This window comes from Syngnathus floridae, unplaced genomic scaffold (genome assembly GCF_059516105.1).
Source record: "Syngnathus floridae isolate MCC-2025c unplaced genomic scaffold, RoL_Sflo_1.0 HiC_scaffold_37, whole genome shotgun sequence".
NCBI classification, from domain to species: Eukaryota; Metazoa; Chordata; class Actinopteri; order Syngnathiformes; family Syngnathidae; genus Syngnathus; species Syngnathus floridae.
Genome location: NW_028284066.1, coordinates 80,804 through 94,864, shown reverse-complemented (window position 1 = coordinate 94,864; position 14,061 = coordinate 80,804). Strand labels below are relative to the sequence as shown.

At 46.7% G+C, this 14,061-nt stretch overlaps 1 long non-coding RNA gene across 2 annotated transcripts; it reads right to left on the bottom strand.

Moving 5' to 3' along the window:
* Positions 1-6,672: 6,672 nt before the first annotated feature.
* On the bottom strand, positions 6,673-12,578 carry LOC148378576 (uncharacterized). 2 transcript variants are annotated; one of them, XR_015855781.1, is made up of 4 exons: positions 12,500-12,578; positions 10,575-10,663; positions 7,173-8,384; positions 6,676-6,982 (listed from the first exon to the last, which is right to left on the bottom strand). It is a non-coding gene; the product is annotated as an uncharacterized LOC148378576 (long non-coding RNA). The 2 variants fall into 2 exon arrangements; XR_015855780.1 differs by having other exon boundaries at positions 6,673-8,384.
* Between the last annotated feature and the right edge of the window lie 1,483 nt (positions 12,579-14,061).

Sequence of the window (14,061 nt, the reverse complement as noted above, 5' to 3'; positions counted from 1 at the left end):
TCCCAGCCACGTTCGGGGGGGGGGGGGGGTTGGTCCAGTAATGCCAGACGGATGAGTGACTGAAGAATGTAGCTATTTTGTCTGAGAAAAAGGTGTGCTCATTGATGAGCTTACCTGTCCTTGTTGCTTCAGCGCTGACTCCAGATCTGCTACTCTGCTTTGATAGTGACCCATTTCTACCATCAGCTTTTCTCTGGTCTGAAAGGAGGAGGAGGGAGGCTCCTCCTCCTCCTTTCAGACCAGAGAACACCCGAGGCTGGGTGAGAACGGGGAGGCTGCGACCCGGCCGGGGGTTGCGGGAAGGGGCGCCACCTTGATCTCCTTCTCGGCGTCGTAGTCCCCTTTCGCTGGTCTGGGCTAGCAGAGCGTAGGCTCGTTGCAGCGCTTGATATTCTTGCGTCAGCTGGCGGTAGCGAAGCTCCGCCTCTTCATGCACACACCAATGCAACACAGCACTAGTACCAGAATCAGTCAGACCGGCGACAAAGCACCCGCGACGCAAAGACGAGTCCGATTCCAGGCTGAAGAGGAATGTTTGGTGCCAATACGCTGGCAGAAATGGCGGGCTACCTCTTCGGGTTCCGTGTCGGGGGTTCTGTCGGTGTGAAAAGACAAGGACGATCCGTCCGAGTCCACCAACACGTCTTCGTCGTAGCCGTAAAATGTTTCGATGACCTGCGGGCGCGGAAGCAAACATCTCTCTGAACAAACTGAAGCGACACCTCACGATGAATCGACGAGAGGAACGATAGCGAGAAAAAGGCCATTTCATCTTGCGCAACACCAAGCAGCCGCAAACAAACAGACTCACCTTGCAGGACCTCACGCTTTGTTCCTCCTCAGAGATTCTCGACGTCGGTATCGTAGCAGCAAATCTCTCTCCTGTCGACACAAATAATCCGCCTTTGAGATTCTTTGGATGCAAAGGGAACGAACGGCTCCGGCGCAGAAACAAACGCGACTCACAATGACACTTCTGACATGAGCTCCTGTCTCCAGAGCCTGAAAAACACGTCACCGGCGATGATTGGAGGGACGCTCGTCTTTTCCAAAAGTGACAACTACAGGGTGTGTCAGGGTTTTCCAGATTATCTTTATCGTATCATTGTGTTGCTTTGACTTTGACTGCGACCTGTAATAAATAATATTATTTATCCCTTATTTATCCCTATCGCTTATCCCTTCCTACACAAAGTCGTAAAACACCCCTTGCTATGTTTTGACTAGAGGTCAAGGGCTTCCTCTATTCAATCCACTCTTACACCCACCCTGTTTCTCTTAATTAAAATGCTCGTGCAGGAGCCGAGAGTCAGACTTCATTCGTACAACGGATGGACTCTCCACCTGCAGGTGTCCAAAAGAACTTACTTGTCTCCCGTGTGGTTCTTGCAAAATAAGTTGGAGCGAGCGCAACTCTAACAGGGTGCATTTTGCCACTAGCTGCCTACGGACAATGACGTCGCGCTCGCGGCTCATGGTTGACGGGCTGAGCAGCCGGGCAAGTCCGTCGTTTTCAGCGCACAGCGAGTGGCAAAGGCGCTGACAAAACGGGAGCTTTGAGCTGCTGAAAACGGCAAAACAAGTCTAAAGCGTGTTCAAACGCGTGCGCACAATGCTCCTGCTTGAAAGGTCGGAATTTAAGGGGCCAATTTTTTGGATGGCGGCCGCCGGCCAAGCTTTGGACGGAAAAGGTTTCCTGGCGACAGCGAGCGAGCGCGGCGCTGCCGTACGTGCACCGAGTCGCCTGCCTGAAGACCTTGGACAAGTCGTCGATGATGTGCCGCTGCTCCACAACTTGAAGGAACTCCATTTCACCGTCCTGCTGGCCGCAACCGCGGTCCAGGTCATTGAGCGAACTAGGCCTTCTCTGTGGAACACAAATGCAGTGGACTCTGTTGGCACGCCGCCGTTGTCCGCGTCGACTTACCAAGCTTGCCATCTCCTCGTTCTCCTGGGTGACAAAGCGCACTTTGTTTTCAAGGCGACACAGCACCAGCGAGAGTTCTTCATTCTTCCTGCTCAGGCGTTTGTTTTTGTACAGGAGTGGCAGAAACTGGCTTTCTGTTTCTCTCAGTCGCTTTAGCTGCAAGCATGAAGTGCGGGATGTGAAAGACGCACAACACGCGGGCCAGAACGTATCCATTCCTTTTGCATCGGTTTGAACGGAATCGTGGCTTTGGCTCCCAATAAAAGACATCTACCAGGCAACCGACTCGCCGCGCCGCTCAACTAATAAGCAAGCGCAATGGGTGCCTCGCTGGATGGCGCGCATCAAACGTAGCGCAAACCTTCAAGCGTGCCGTCAATAAATTACCAGTTCATTGCGCTCTTCAGAAAGCAGGGCGTTTCGATCCTCCAGTTTCCTGATGACTGCGCTGAGCTCAGCGATTTTCAGATGAAACCGTCGCGTGTCCCGATCCTCCTGAGACTGAAAACGCCCCGCAACACACACACACAAGCACTCGTTCAAAGTTCAAAACTGTTTTTGTGCTACCTTCCTCCAGCAACGAACTAAGTCATGCGTACTGCAAGTGTGTGATGAGGTGGCTTACGCAATGAAGAGGATTGCTAGTAGCGGCGTTGACCCCACTTCCAGGGTAGTTTAGGCCCGCCCTTTGGGAATCCCTCAGGGCAGCGATCTGCTGCTCGGCAGCCTGAGTCTGCAGCTGAAGGCGGTGGACGTGGCCGGCCCCAGGGCTTCATCCAAAACACTAACCGCTCTGTCTTTCAGCTTGATCTCATCCGTCTGGATGTACAAACGGGGAGCGCTCAGGCAGGCGGGCAAACTCATTTGCCAGAATTGTGACAAAAACAAAGAGAGCAACCGGCCAATTTTTTTCTTGAATCGACTAGAACACCTTTGCTGTGACAAAAGCGAAGCGAGCAACCGGACATTTTCTTCTTGTGAAATAGAATAGAATAGAATGCCTTAGGTGTCATTGCACTGCAGGTATACAACGAAATTGGGAACATAGCCACGCACCGCGCATCTGATCAGTCCTACCAGTCGGCGGATCTCCCTCTCGCAGTCTCTCTTGGTTCGGCTCAGCTCCTCCCGATGCTGGTGATGAGCCGATCGGAGCTCGGCCGCTCGGGACTGCCAGGCCTGCTGGGCCGCTGCCAGGGCTTCTTCCGCGCTCCTGGTGGAGGCGACACCGCTCGGTCTCCCGACACCGCCGCGTCTCCTCCACCTCCGCCAGCAAAGCGCCCCCCCTCCTCACCTGAGCAGACATTGCGCCACACCGGGCCGTTGAGACCGCAACGGAGCGCCGCGACGCTTACTGGGGACAAGCTACACAATACGGTAGCGGCCGCATCGAAGCCCGACGTGGCGTGCGGATAGTCAGACACGGATAGAGCGGATCACCTTGTCCATGGAGCCGTCCCTCAGGCTGAGGACCAAGGCATTCAGTCGCTGGATCTCTCCATCTTTGATTTTGATCACTCTCATCAGCTCCATTTCATGCTGCCGCAGTAATGTCTCCCTGGTAATGGCTAACTCTTTCTGCTTCTCCTCATGGAGTTTGCTTTTGAGTTCCGTCATGGCGGCGGTGGCACGGTGGTGCTCCGCCCGCAGGTCCTGACTTCTCTCTCTCTCCAGACAGCTGACCTGACATGACTTAGACTTAGACTTAGACTTAGACAAACTTTATTGTCATCTTGTCTGCACATGGTGCATACAAAACGAAATTCCGTTGCATACGTCTTACAACAAAGTAGTGATATTGCAGTTGAATAGAAGTAACATACCCTATGAAAATATATATATATACATATATACTATATATATATATATATATATATATATATATTAAAAATAAGTATAAAGTGCAGCAGTGATAATTATGCAATAGTGCAAGTAGGCAAAACAGTATTCAAGAGTGTGCAGAGGAATGCTAAACCATGTATTAAACTTCTATTTAAAGGGTTTATACAAGTTCAGTAAAGTTGGTAGTGCGAGATAGTGCAAGATAGAGGTCCGTAGTGTCATAAAGTACAGTTCTGTGAATGTGTGATGCAGAGTTCAGTTTAGAGCTCAACAGTTCTAGTGTTCAACAGTCTGATGACAGCAGGGAAAAAGCTGTTGCAGAACCTGGTGGACCTGCAGCGGATGCTGCAAACCTCTTCCCAGAGGGCAGCAGGGAGAACAGTCCATGGTGGGGGTGTGATGGGTCATTGATGATGTTACGGGCACGGGACATGCAGCGCTGAGATGAAATGTCCTGAATGGAGGGAAGAGGAGCCCCTATGATCCTCTCTGCTGTCCTCACCACTCTCCTCACGTTCTTCCAATCGGAGGCGGTGCAGCCTCCACACCACACAGAGAGACAGCTTGTCAGAATGCTCTCTATGGTGCTCCTGTAGAACGTCCTCATGATGGGTGGGGGCAGGTGGGCTCTCCTCATCCTCCGCAGGAAGTACAAGCGCTTCTGTGCCCTCTTGACCAGTGCCGTAGTGTTCATAGTCCAGGTGAGGTCTTCTGTGATGTGGACCCCCAGGAATTTGGTGGTGCTGACCACCTCCACAGCTGAGCTGTTGATGATCAGTGGAGCGTGGTGAGGCTGTTTTTTCCTGAAGTCGACGATGATCTCCTTCATCTTCTCCTCATTCAGGATCAGGCTGTTTTCTCTGCACCAGCCCACCAGCTGCTCCACCTCCTCTCTGTAGTCCAGGTCGTTGTTGTCTCTGATGAGCCCCACCACCGTTGTGTCGTCTGCTGACTTCACGATGTGATTGGTGGTGAACCTGAGGACGCAGTCGTGTGTCATCAGGGTGCACAGCAGGGGGCTCAGGACGCAGCCCTGAAGGGAGCCTGTGCTGAGGGTGATGACATCAGAGGTGTTCTGTCCGACCCGGACTGACTGAGGTCTGTTGGTGAGGAAGTCTAGCAGCCAGTTGCGAAGGGGGGTGTTGAAGCCCAGGTGTTCCAATTTTCCTACCAGATGCTGTGGGATGATGGTGTTAAACGCTGAGCTGAAGTCCAGGAACAGCCTCCGCACATGGGTGTTCTTCTCCTCCAGGTGAGCCAGGCTCAGGTGAAGAACGGAGGAGATGGCGTCCTGAGTGGAGCGGTTTTGCCGGTCGGCAAACTGGAACGGGTCAAATAATAGGGGGAGTCTGGAAACGATGTGACCTTTAAGCAGCCTTTCGAAGCACTTCATCATAACCGGAGTCAGTGCAACAGGCCGGTAATCATTAAATGAGGTGATTTGAGGTTTCTTCGGCACCGGAATGATGGAGGCAGTCTTAAAGCACGCCGGCACTGTGGCTTGGCCCAGCGAGGTGTTAAAAATGTCTGTGATGACCCCAGCCAGATGACTTGCACATTCCCTGAACACACGCCCAGGAATGTTGTCGGGGCCAGGGGCCTTACAGGGGTTGACTCTCCTCAGGGTCTTCAACACATCGGCGGAGTCAAGGCAGAGTACCTCCTCTTCCTGATGGGGGACAGTTTTAACTGCTGGAGTGCCGTTTAGTGCCTCCAACCTCCCAAAGAAGTTATTTAGACCATTTAGAAAGTCAGCATCAACTACACCCACCGGGGGGGGGGAGGGTGAGTTGTAGTCTGTAATCGCCCGTATGCCTTGCCACATACTCCTGATGTTTTTGACGTCGTGGAAACGATCCTGAAATTTTCGACTGCGGTCTCGCTTCGCTATCCTGATGGCACGGTTCAAGTTGGCTCTCGCTGTCCTCAGTGTCTCCTTGTCGCCAGACTTGAAGGCAGAGTTCCGCGCTCGTAGCGTTTGACGTACCTCCTCAGTCATCCAGGGTCGTTGGTTGCCCCGGGTGATGATATTCTTAGTGGTGCTGACGTCCTCGGTGCATTTGTTGATGTAGGCTGACACAGTCATGGCACACGCATGTCTAATCTACATCGGGAAAACTGGGAGGGAGGGAGGCAGGCAGGGAGGCAGGCAGGGAGGCAGGCAGGGAGGCAGGCAGGGAGGCAGGCAGTGTCTGTCTGTTGAGGTTTTCACCTTGTTCTTCTCCTGCTGAAGTTCTAACTGGACGTCCATCAGTTTGGTTCTCAGCTCGTCATTGGCGGCCTGAAGGGCGTCCGTTCGCTCCGCCTTGGCCCGCCCTGCCGGAGCTCGTTTGGACATCTCTTACTCGAGTCTCGCCCGGTCGTCAGTCAGAGATCACAACATTTGTACCTGGAGAGCACAAACGCAGCGCTGTTTTCCACTGGCTTCGAACTCAACTTCAATCGGTACCGTAACTTACAACATCATAAACATAGAACTAGCTTGACTTAGTCATTGAATAAATGCATTTGGTTCTTCAAAACTGCATCACGCAACATAGCGTGACCGAGACGGCCGTTATCCACCTGCGTGAAGTTATTTGGTGAAATGAATGAGATGTTTAAGACACCATCGTTCTGTCTCTATGTAGATGAAGGTAAATAATCGATTGCTGAAGGTCCAAAGGTGTTGTGATAAACAAATAAACATATTAGTGATTAGTGACATATTTGTGATAAACATATTAGGCAGGATAATCACATATGTTAACGTGACTGCCCACACTGTATTTATTTATGGTTATTTGTTAAATCGAGTACTGTTAGACATGAAATAGGAAGTGTTTAACATAAATGGAAGACGAAAGGGGTACTCACCATTGTAGCTCCTGCTGGTCAATGATACGAGCCTCTTCTTGCAGTGGAAAACATACAGCCAACAAACACCGTGGAACCTAAAGGAATGAAATTAAACATTAACATTTAGCCTCAACCAACATTCACAGATACAACGCAACGCAAACTACACAAACGTAAATCTTTTTAAACACAATGAGTTGTACTTACCGTGTACGCTCTAGACGGTCCACTTGCAAGCGGAAAATAAAGATATTTCTGTTGATAATCGTCGTGTTTGTATCCGGTGTCTCGCTCAAGGCCATTGCGCCCACAGATTTGAATTTTGGCGAGAGTTCAGCCTATTGACGTCATTTCCGCGGTGTAATACCCGCATATCTGAAACGGCAAAGTTAAGAGTAGAGTTAAATAAAGTTTTTAGTCAACGCAATAATTTACAACCGTTGACCAGTCGAAATAATCGTCGAAATTTGGCGTCTGTGGCTGGAAGCAGACGCCGAGTTCGACATTCCTCCCAAACGCCACACTCCCTCGCTTTTCAGGGCTAAAAAAAAACAGTTGTAATTACCTTGTACGCTCTAGACCAGGGGTCACCAACACGTTGCCCGCGGGCACCAGGTCGCCCGTGAGGACCGCATGAGTCGCCCGCAGGACTGTTCTAAAATTAGCTCAAATTGCGGCACTTGTCAGTGAGCTGCATCTATTTATTTTACAGTCAAACCTCGGTTTTAGAACGTCCCGGTTCTCGAACAAATCGGAATTCGAACAAAAAATTCGACATTTTTTTGCTTCGGTTGTCGAACAAAATTCGGAGGTCGAACCTCGCGAGAGGAGCCGGGAGGACCCGAGAAAACTCGACCGCACGGCCCGGATGCCGACTGACTCCGTTGTTATTGTATTTTCGTTACTTTGAGGATTGTATTAACCCCTAATCATGCCTCCAAAGAAAGCAAGTGGGAGCAGCCATCCTAAAACACAAAGACGCTCTTAAAGCAATGCGACAGTGAGCGCCCAGCGCGCTGCTGCTGCGCCATCGGACCAAATTAATCTCCCTGCGCACTGAGGTCCACTTAAATTTTGGAAAGTACATCAGGACTTTAAAAATATTTTCTAAATTTTAGCGACGGATCTGTCACAATAATGCGACCAGCGCGGTGCAGTTGCGCGGTTGGCGACTCGCGACTGTTGCGCGTTTGGTGGTGCGCTGCAGTTGCGCGATCGGACAAAATTAAGCTCCCTGCGCACTTAGGTCCACTTAAATTTTGGAAAGTACATCAGGACTTTAAAGATATTTTCTAAATTTCAGCGACGGCTCTGTCACAATAATGTGACCAGCGCGGTGCAGTTACGCGGTGGCGACGCGCTACGGTTGCGCGTTCGGCGGTGCGCTGAAGTTGCGCGATCGGACAAATATGCTCAAATGAAATAATGCTTAAAAAAGGCGGGGGTGGGTTTGTCTTGAAACGGATAACATTTCTTCCATTATTTGTAATGGGAAAAGTAGATTCGGAATTCGACCGATTCGCTTCTCGAATCGCCTTCTGGAACGGATTGTGGTCAAAAACCAAGGTTTGACTGTATTTTTGCTATTCTTGTTAAAATCACACTTACATGTGAACTGGAAATGACAATAATAACACAGTGAAAGCCGAATTGAGCAAATTGGCTATTTCAGAAGTGTGTGTCAAACTGGTAGCCCTTTGCCTTAATCAGTACCCAGGAAGTAGCTCTTGGTTTAAGAAAGGTTGGTGACCCCTGCTCTAGACGGTCAAGTTGCAAGCTGAAAACAAAAATATTTGCCTTGTTAGTCATCGTGTTACTAACAGCTGTGTCTTGTTTGCCAGAACTGCCGCTTTCCTACTTCCTGTTGCAAGCCACGCCCACGGATTATAATTTTGCCGTGAGTTCCGCCTATTGACGTCATGTCCGCGTCACATGACTGCGACGTAATATTATCTAAAACTGTTTGTGCGGTATTGTGTTGTTCTGTGCGGTATTGTGTTATTCTGTGCGGCGTCGTGTTGTTCTGTGCGGCGTCGTGTTGTTCAGTGCGACGTCGTGTTGTTCAGTGCGGCATGGTGTTGTTCAGTGCGGCATGGTGTTGTTCAGTGCGGCATGGTGTTGTTCAGTGCGGCATAATGTTGTTCAGTGCGGCATAATGTTGTTCAGTGCGGCATGGTGTTGTTCAGTGCGGCATGGTGTTGTTCAGTGCGGCATGGTGTTGTTCAGTGCGGCATAATGTTGTTCAGTGCGCCATAATGTTGTTCAGTGCGGCATGGTGTTGTTCAGTGCGGGATGGTGTTGTTCAGTGCAGGATGGTGTTGTTCAGTGCGGCATGGTGTTGTTCAATGCGGCATGGTGTTGTTCAGTGCGGGATGGTGTTGTTCAGTGCGGCATGGTGTTGTTCAATGCGGCATGGTGTTGTTCAGTGCGGGATGGTGTTGTTCAGTGCAGGATGGTGTTGTTCAGTGCGGCATGGTGTTGTTCAGTGCGGAATGGTGTTGTTCAGTGCGGCATGGTGTTGTTCAGTGCGGCATGGTGTTGTTCAGTGCAGGATGGTGTTGTTCAATGCGGGATCGTGTTGTTCAGTGCGGCATGGTGTTGTTCAGTGCGGCATGGTGTTGTTCAGTGCGGCATAATGTTGTTCAGTGCGGCATGGTGTTGTTCAGTGCGGCATGGTGTTGTTCAGTGCGGCATGGTGTTGTTCAGTGCGGCATAATGTTGTCCAGTGCGCCATAATGTTGTTCAGTGCGGCATGGTGTTGTTTAGTGCGGGATGGTGTTGTTCAGTGCAGGATGGTGTTGTTCAGTGCGGCATGGTGTTGTTCAATGCGGCATGGTGTTGTTCAGTGCGGGATGGTGTTGTTCAGTGCGGCATGGTGTTGTTCAGTGCGGCATAATGTTGTTCAGTGCGGCATGGTGTTGTTCAGTGCGGCATGGTGTTGTTCAGTGCGGCATGGTGTTGTTCAGTGCGGCATGGTGTTGTTCAGTGCGGAATGGTGTTGTTCAGTGCGGCATGGTGTTGTTCAGTGCGGCATGGTGTTGTTCAGTGCGGAATGGTGTTGTTCAGTGCGGCATGGTGTTGTTCAGTGCGGGATGGTGTTCAATGCGGGATCGTGTTGTTCAGTGCGGGGTGGTGTTGTTCAGTGCAGGATGGTGTTGTTCAGTGCAGGATGGTGTTGTTCAGTGCGGCATGGTGTTGTTCAATGCAGGATCGTGTTGTTCAGTGCAGCATAATGTTGTTCAGTGCAGCATGGTGTTGTTCAGTGCGGCATGGTGTTGTTCAATGCGGCATGGTGTTGTTCAGTGCGGGATGGTGTTGTTCAGTGCGGCATGGTGTTTTTCAGTGCGGCATAATGTTGTTCAGTGCGGCATGGTGTTGTTCAGTGCGGCATGGTGTTGTTCAGTGCGACATAATGTTGTTCAGTGCGGCATAATGTTGTTCAGTGCGGCATGGTGTTGTTCAGTGCGGCATGGTGTTGTTCAGTGCGGCATAATGTTCAGTGCGGCATAATGTTGTTCAGTGCGGCATGGTGTTGTTCAGTGCGGGATGGTGTTGTTCAGTGCAGGATGGTGTTGTTCAGTGCGGCATGGTGTTCAGTGCGGGGTGGTGTCTTTCAGTGCGGCATGGTGTCGTTCAGTGCGGCATGGTGTCTTTCAGTGCGGCATGGTGTCGTTCAGTGAGGCATGGTGTTGATCAGTGCGGCATGGTGTTGTTTAGTGCGGCATGGTGTTGTTCAGTGCGGGATGGTGTTGTTCAGTGTGGCATGGTGTTCAGTGCGGCATGGTGTTGTTCAGTGCGGTATCGTGTTGTTCAGTGCGGTATCGTGTTTCTCAGTGCGGTATCGTGTTGTTCAGTGCAGTATCGTTGTGTTGTTCGTATTGTGTTTAACACTTAGCCTCTAACACTTAGCCTCTAACACTTAGCCTCTAGCATCTAGAAGGTAAATAAATAGGAAGGAAGGACTCACCGGTGACGTCTTCGCCCACGTCCAAGCGTTGTACTTTGTATTTTCATCCTTCTGACAGTGGAAAACATAGCCAACAAACACCGTGGAACCTAAACGAATGAAAGAAAACTATCATTTGGCCACAACCAACATTCACAGATACAACACAATGTGACGTGCGGGGTTGAGGTTAAAGGTTGAGTGAAGGGCCCTCGTTTTAAACTACTTTTTTGAAAAGGATTGGGAACAAGTAAGACGTATTTAATTTATTTAATGGGAAGTAGTAAGAGCTATTGAATTTAATCTATGTATTATATTCTATTGTATTGTATTCTGTTGTATTCTTTTGGATTGTATTCACACTAACCCCACTAAAACTTCAGCCCACAAAAACTCGCCTCTGGCGCCTAGCCTCTGGCACTTAGCCTCTAACACTTAGCCTTTAACACTTAGCCTTTAACACTTAGCCTTTAACACTTAGCCTAGAAGGTGAATAAATAGGGTTAAAGGTTGAGTGAAGGGACCTCGTTTTAAACTACTTTTTTGTAAAGGAGTGGGAACAAGTAAGACGTATTTAATTTATTTAATGGGAAGTAGTAAGACTTATTAAATTTATTTAATCTACTTTTCTTCCCAGGCAAAATTTGATGTGCTGCAATTCCAAATTTCCAAAGTGAATGAAGGAATGAAGTCCTTTAAATTATGATTTTGTATAAATACTAGGCATTAACACAAAATCGACGGCACAAAATGGGCAGACTTTACTTGTTTGAAAAGGACTGGTTACAAGACAGACTTTTTTAATTTATTTAATGGGAAGAAGACTTATTTAGTTTAATTGATCTATTTTTGTTCCCTGGCAAAATTCGATTTGCTGCAATTCCAAATTTCCAAAGTGAATGAAGGAAAGAAGTCGTTTAAATTATGATTTTGTTTAAATACTAGGCATAGACACAAAATCTACGGCACAAAATGGGCAGACTTTACTTGTTTGAAGAGGACTGGTTACAAGACAGACTTTTCTGATTTATTTAATGGGAAGAAGACTTATTTAGTTTATTTAATCTATTTTTGTTCCCTGGCAAAATTGGATTTGCTGAAATTGTATTTTGCCAAATCTTGCCTTGAGACCTGATAGGAAGTATTAAACGCTTAGTTAAATCAATACAAGTTGGTAATAAGAGCGAGTAATGTTGGTTGAACCGATGAATGAAGGTTGAAAGCAATTTAAATTATGACTTTGTATAAATACTAGATATTAACAGAACATCTACTGCGCGAAATGGGCAGAGTTTACTTGTTTGAGAAGGAGTGGCTTATTCAAAACTAAGATTTATTTAATCTGTTTGTTCCCAGGCAAAATTGGATGTGATGCAATTCCAAATTTCACCACATGATGGTGCCCAATTTTGACTTCATAGGACATATTAAACACTTAGCTTGTTATTATGTTCAAGGTAATCAGATTTGTTTATTATTCTAATGGCCTCTTCAAAACTATTCTGGATTACTACTTTGGATCTATTCTACATTACTTGGCAACAACATACTCTGTAACAGATTAGGCAGTATAATCATATCTGTTAACTTGAGAGTGCCCACACTCAATCTACTTATCGTGATGTGTTAAATCAATTACTGTTAGACATTATTTGTCTGATAATCTACCAAATCTTTGAATTGAAGAATTTGTGATTTAATTAATAGCTTGTTCAGGGTAATCAGACTTGTATATAATTCTAATGGCCTTCTTTTGAAAACTATTCTGAATTACAACTTTGGATCTTATATTACTTTGCAACAATCTACTCCGTGACAGATTAGGCAGTATAATCACATATGTTAACTTCAGTGCCCACACTGTATTTATTTATGGTTATTTGTTAAATCAAGTACTGTTAGACATGAAATAGGAAGTGTTTAACATAAATGTTATGGCTACTCACCATTGTAGCTCGCTCCTGGTCAATGATACGAGCCTCTTCTTGCAGTGGAAAACTTGCAGCCAACAAACACCGTGGAACCTAAAGGAATGAAATTAAACATTAACATTTCGCCTCGACCAATTTTCACACGTACAACGCAACGCGGCTACACTTCTGCTATTACAAACGTAAATCTCCTTAAACACAATGAGTGTTACTTACCGTGTACGCTCTAGACGGTCCAGTTGCAAGCAGAAAATAAAGATATTTCTGTTGATAATCGTCGCTGCTCAGTGGCTCACGGCCATCGCGCCAACAGATTTGAATTTTGGCGGAGGTTCGGGCAATTACGTCATATCCGCGGCATTTGACTGCGACGTAATACCCGCTTATCTGAAACGGCAGTTAAAAGTAGAGTTACATCAAGTTTTCTTGGAACCTAAACGAATGAAAGAAAACTATCATTTGGCCACAACCAACATTCACAGATACAACACAACGTGCGGGGTTGAGGTTAAAGATTGAGTGAAGGGCCCTCGTTTTAAACTACTGTTTTGAAAAGGAGTGGGAACAAGTAAGACGTATTTAATTTATTTAATGGGAAGTAGTAAGACTTATTAAATTTATTTAATCTACTTTTCTTCCCAGGCAAAATTTGATGTGCTGCAATTCCAAATTTCCAAAGTGAATGAAGGAATGAAGTCCTTTAAATTATGATTTTGTATAAATACTAGGCATTAACACAAAATCGACGGCACAAAATGGGCAGACTTTACTTGTTTGAAAAGGACTGGTTACAAGACAGACTTTTTTAATTTATTTAATGGGAAGAAGACTTATTTAGTTTAATTGATCTATTTTTGTTCCCTGCCAAAATTCGATTTGCTGCAATTCCAAATTTCCAAAGTGAATGAAGGAAAGAAGTCGTTTAAATTATGATTTTGTTTAAATACTAGGCATAGACACAAAATCTACGGCACAAAATGGGCAGACTTTACTTGTTTGAAGAGGACTGGTTACAAGACAGACTTTTCTGATTTATTTAATGGGAAGAGGACTTATTTAGTTTATTTAATCTATTTTTGTTCCCTGGCAAAATTGGATTTGCTGAAATTGTATTTTGCCAAATCTCGATTTGAGACCTGATAGGAAGTATTAAACGCTTAGTTAAATCAATACAAGTTGGTAATAAGAGCGAGTAATGTTGGTTGAACCGATGAATGAAGGTTGAAAGCAATTTAAATTATGACTTTGTATAAATACTAGATATTAACAGAACATCTACTGCGCAAAATGGGCAGAGTTTACTTGTTTGAGAAGGAGTGGCTTATTCAAAACTAAGATTTATGTAATCTGTTTGTTCCCAGGCAAAATTGGATGTGATGCAATTCCAAATTTCACCACATGATGGTGCCCAATTTTGACTTCATAGGACATATTAAACACTTAGCTTGTTATTATGTTCAAGGTAATCAGATTTGTTTATCATTCTAATGGCCTCTTCAAAACTATTCTGGATTACTACTTTGGATCTATTCTACATTACTTGGCAACAACATACTCTGTAACAGATTAGGCAGTAT